Raw genomic sequence first — 6,000 nt, forward strand, 5'->3', positions numbered from 1 at the left:
GTAGCCGCGTAAACAAGATCTGAATGGTGTGGAAATTTTTATTCCATTTTCACTAATGTCTTTAGTGACGAAAATAAGGAAAATGTTTTTGTTAGACTTCTCATAGCATAGCCTGTAATCCCAAATACTTAAGAGGCTAACATAGGAAGGAAGATCTTCAGCTTAAGACATGCCTGGACTATAGAGGAAAAATATTTTAGTTGCTAATGTTACTGCGTAAAATATGATAAAAACAAACTGCCTTTTCCTTCACATTCCCAGGGTCAGTTCAATAGGATCTACTGATAGTAACGCATGCAGCTGACTCACACTCGCTCCTCTAGTATGCTCATGTACCCAGGTCAGGAGAGGACAACTTGATAAACGAGAAGACAGTCTTATAAAAATATCAGTAATATATTATCAAAATTAGCAGTTCTGTGTTCCCCAAGTGGAAGCTTTTAACTGTTTCTTAATCTTCCTAAAGAATTAATTTCATTTGTTCATCACCTTTCCCAATTTCAATAGAAACTTTGAGCATTTAATTTTCCACAAAATTTCCTCTGTAAATTCTGCAGGACGCAGCAGTTGGTGTGTTTATAAGTTACTGCTTTGATTAATTATAAACAAGTACCAAGTAAATCTAATTGAAATGGAGATGAATATTTGCCAACTCACCTTGTATATCTAATTTCTCAACTGACAGAGGAGCTCTGGGTAAAATGAGCATTTCTCTCTAGTTTCTTTTAAATAAATCTATGTGCTTGAGAATGAAAGTCATACTACTCCTAGGACAAATGGAAGATGAAAGAGGCTAGGAAGGGTTGCGAGTCACCCATACTTGTAAAATAATCACTGAGGCTATCATTTTGATTCCCAAAACCTTAAGGACTTGTTTTGCACAACTTGCAGGTTTATAAACTTTATTAAAACATTAGGGTTTCCATATACACAGAGACAAAGATGTAGACTCAGCATGTTGTATTTATAGATTTGTACATACATATATTCATATATCATAACAATAATCAAAGAAAAAGAGGCTGTCGATTTGAGAGGGGGCATGGGAGGGGTTGGAGGGAGGGTAGGAAAAGGGGAAAGTGCTTTAATTCAATTTTAATTAAAATGTATTTGTAAATGCTATTTAAAAAAATGTCCCCTCACTTATATTTTAAGGCAGTGTCTTATGTAGGCCAGCCCAGCCTTGAGCCAGGGATGAACTAGAATCCCTGATCCTGCTGCAGCGTGCTAGGATACTGGAATGTGCCAGCAAACCTAGCCTTCGAACATGCCTTTAAAGGATGGCAGAGGTGTGGGTGACGTAAAAGGGCAGGGTGGGAGAAACATGACTGGCAGCTGCTGTGAAAGGGGAAACTGGACTCTGAAATAGACCAGTTACCCAGTTACACCTATGCTGCTTTATTTGCCATTACGGTTTAATATTTTTGCCATCTTTGCTCACACTCATTCAGATGTTGCTTCTAGTTGCTTTGTCTAATAGATTTTAATGGAAGAGACATAAATGATGGCAAACTAAATTGTCGGTGGGGTCTTTTCATGACTTTCATTGTTTATACATCCATTCCATGAATTGAGTTCTCTGTTCAATTTGAATAGAAGGTTGAGGCAGGAGGTGAAACAGAGTTTATATAGGTTTCATACAGCCCAGGCATGACTTAAACTTGCAGTATAGCTCAGAGTAACCACAAACTCCAAATCCTCCTGCCTTCACCTCTCAACTGCTGGGATTACAGGTATGTGCCACCAAGCCTGAGCGTTACCCTTTAATTCTATATGTAAAGTGTACATCTATATGTCTCTCTGGTAAGGACACCCTCCCCAAGTGTACATCTTTATGTCTACCTGGTAACGACACCCTCCCCAAGCAGAGTATGTATTTTTGTTGCATATACTCATGTGACTATATGGGAGATTCTTAATGTTTTCTATGATTTATTTATACAATGATAAATACAAATCAAAGCTATTCTGCTGCAGAGCAAAACAGTGAACACTAGGAGTAAGTCTGTGATAGGTACCCAATTTGTACGTGCCATGTTCTTTAAAGTGCCCAGAGACTTCCTTCCTTCTCAGGAGCTCAAACCTTTTACACACATAGCGTTGCATGTGCTAGAGCCTGCTGATTGCAGTGACTGTCACCTAATCGACTCTATTAACCATATTTGACTAGTTGCCATGCACTCATTGCCTACTATGTGGGCGTCCCTGCCAAAACGGACTGCCTTCAAAACTAGGGGGCAAAAGAGCTCTCCACAGCCACTTCTGGATTCCCACCTCCGGATTCTAGGCTTGAGCCAAGGAACTGAGTAGCTTAAGTCAGGGATTTCTGTCCTTCACTTAAAGAACTAGTGATGTCACAGCGTGACGCTGTCCTTCTTTTATCAAATCATAGTAGGCAGGTCTTTGAAATTAATGCTTACTCTGTTGTTCAAGATGGCCCGAAACTCACAGCAGTCTTGCTTCCCTGGTGTGGGAGGTCCTTCTGTATGTGTGTTGCTTTTATTGTTAATGAATAACGAAGCTGCCTTGGTCTGTGATAGGGCAGAGTAGAGCTAGGTGTGCGTGTTGGGGGACACTAAACTGAATGTTGGGAGAAAGAAAGCAGAGTCAATGAGATGCCATGTAGCTCTGCCAGAGACAGATGCTGGGGACAGAGTTTACCCTGTAAGCCACAGCCACGTGGCAATACACAGATTAGTGGAGTTGGGTTAGTTTAGGATATGAGTTAGCCCGAAAAATGCTTAAACTATTGGCCAAACAATATTGCAAATAATATGGTTTCTGTATGATTATTTCGGAGCTGAGCAACCAGGAACAAACAAGTGGCCCCCGCCAGCACTTTCCCACCCTCTTATAAATGCTGGGATTACAGCACATTTGGTGAGGCTTTTTAAAATTGAGCTACATTCATGTTAGATGAGCACTCTACCTAATATGCTACATGTCAAGCTCACATCAAGCTTTAATTTCAACACAATAAAGCCAAAACTAAAGTATAATGAAATAGACAGATACTGAGCAATTTTTCTATGTATATAAAAATACCATTGCAATAAGTTGAAGAATGCACCAATAGAATTCATCTTTTTTCTCCAAGTGTATCACTTATCCTTTAAACTATTTTATCGGTTGGCTAAAAGGCATTTAAAATAGAATCTAATTTTCTTGGTTACTTTTAGAAAAACTGACTTCTTGAAAGAAATGAATTTAGCCTCTAGGTGGCACTGCTACCTGATGTCAGGCTTTTCTGAGGACTACCAGCAGTGCGTACTGAGGAAAACTGCCTTTGGTAATCCCATTTAAAGAAAAGCACGTAAGAGTCCCTGGGAGACAGACATGTTACAATGCTGGGATCTTAAAAAACAAAGGTTTAGCTGATAGCTTACAGCCACTGACATTTTCGTGAGTCACTGAGTTTCCTTGGGCTTTTCAACCCTTTATAAAGTCAAAATTATTCAAACTTTTTGTGCGTTTGTGCTTTTGTTATTGTCTGAGACGGATTTTTACCATAAAGGTCTGACTTGCAACATGATTCTCCGCACAGGCTAGCCTTGAACTTGTGATACTAGTGCCTCAGTCTTCCAAGTCCTAAAATTACAAGCATGTACCACCACACCCAAAACAATATTTCTCCTCATACCTTATAATTTAACACTTAGCAATTGCAATATCTCTTATAAATATAGATTCTATACTTCCTTAAATTCATGAAATTATAAGTATAGTCAGTCAATTGACTCTTGGAATAATAGAAGACAAACTAATTTCAAGGCCAAATGGTGTCCCCATGATAGTCCCAGTACAAATTATTTTTCAGCCTTCATTGTTTGGTTTGTGCCTTTCACTTTTTGTACAAAATTATAAGGCAAATTAATATCTTCTTACCACAAGTCATCAGCATTTTTATTATATTCTTTGAGCACAAGCACCGTAGCATGAACTATTTTGAACTAATTTGGAGAACAGTAAGTAAGCTAATTTATACATAGTTTGTATGAAAAATGCAGTTATATGAGACAAAAAGTATACTTGTTTTAAAAGCCACAATATATTCAACCCAATGTAAATAATCTACAAACAATTCAACTCCTTAGATTATGAAATAATTATGGAAACAATAATTTTAACATCTTAACTCCTTAGCTTTATGTGGCAGGGGGAGCATAAACTATTTTAAATTGAGTTACTTGTACTTAAAATGAGAAACTAACTCCATGATAGAACACTGGCGTCTCCTATATGTGACCCTGGGTTCCATTCTCAGGATCTAAAAGAAAAGAATAATTAAAAGAAGTTATAATCTTTTTGGTTTTAGCATATTTTTAAAAAAATAATGATAAGCTATTTTGTATTTGATTAACCTGAGGTCATTATTGCTTAAGAGAAATTAAGACACATTTCTGCTCGTTGTGCAGAGTCAGTAAGAATGTTGTATCTAGAGATGCTAAAAATACCCAACTATGACAATATTGTCAAAGACACTGTTTTAATGCCAGTCTGTTTTGGGAGCTCTCTTGTAGAAAGTCATCAAAAAGATTTTTTTATCCAAACCATAGGAATAAAGATGTTAGCTTGCAATAAAGTGAATGGCCTTAGGGTTATCCTATTTCTTTTTCTGTTCTCGGGTTTCTAGGTTAAGGAATAATGAGCTTTATTTCTAAATATTGCTTTAGCAGAGATAATTTTAGTTCCCCAAAGGTAAGGATTGGAGAGAGGAAGATAGTGTTTTTCTTACCAAGCTTTTGTAATCAGCTGACTATGGTGGATCCAAATGAGCTTGGCCATCTTAACTATATAAGCTCAAACATTGTTCTGAAATCGGAAGGAAAAAAATCGAATTCTATCAACAAAGAACTTGTTACTATGGTAAACTATGCCTAGAGCATTATCATGTTTCACTTAAGTATCTTCTCAAAATAATGAATGAGAGAAATTAAGTTAGTGTTGTTTTGATAGTAAATTTTTAACTCAGAGCCTGGCGTGATGATGCATGATTGTAATCTCAGTACATGGAAGGCTGAAGGCAGGAAGGCTGACTCAATTTTGAGGCCATTCTGGGCTACACAGTGAATTCCATATTGTCACAAACATATATGAATAATTAAATTCAGTTAAGGTATTTGAGACAAGTTCTCAATGCCATAGCCACTTGAGCTTCTTAAATGCTGTGATGGCAGATGGACTGCCTTAGCTGACGACTTGGATAAATAATGAACTTCATGGATCCATTATCTATTACCTTGAAACAGAAGATTGTTCACAGCTGGAGAACACATCAAGCATAGTGAGGGATGCTGAATTTGGGCGTGATCTGACTGGTGAGCTCCTCAACTCATAACAGCTGTGACTTCCCATACAGGATTGACACAAGATTGGGTCTATGAACATCCTGTCATAGGGAAAGGGAGGGATCCATGAGGCTCCAGCCCTTCCTGGTGATTTAGGCACAGAAAAATGCTTGATGGGGGAATGAGATTTTCTTCAGAGATGTAGCACTGGTAAGATGCACCTGGAAGAAGCCCCCACCCATGCTGTTACAAAGAACCCTAATGGAACTCCTTCAGTTACACGCAAGCAAATAACATGCAGAAGTAGGAGGGAGTAGTTGGAAAGAGGAAGGGAAATTATAGGAGAAGGAAGAGGACAAGAAAGACTAACGGGATGAATATTAGAGTAGATTATGTACATTTATGGAATGTCATAATCAAACCCATATCACATATTAATATATGCTAAGAAAATCATTAAAAGAACTTAGTGTCTTGAAACAGCAGCCATTCTATTGACCACAATTTTGTATATCATCAATCTGGCCAGATTGCAATAGAAACATTTCAGGTGGACTCATTTGAATTACTCCTGGGCTTACAGTCAGTTGGCCGGCTGGCTAAAGGGTAATTGACCCCAGTTGCTCTCAGACATTTGCCAAGGAACTGGAGCTGTGAGCCAGCATGCCCTGATTGCTGGGTTACCTGCCAAGCATTATACCTCAGACATCTT

The sequence above is a fragment of the Myodes glareolus genome, chromosome X, assembly GCF_982192425.1.
Source record: "Myodes glareolus chromosome X, mMyoGla1.1, whole genome shotgun sequence".
Taxonomy (NCBI): domain Eukaryota; kingdom Metazoa; phylum Chordata; class Mammalia; order Rodentia; family Cricetidae; genus Myodes; species Myodes glareolus.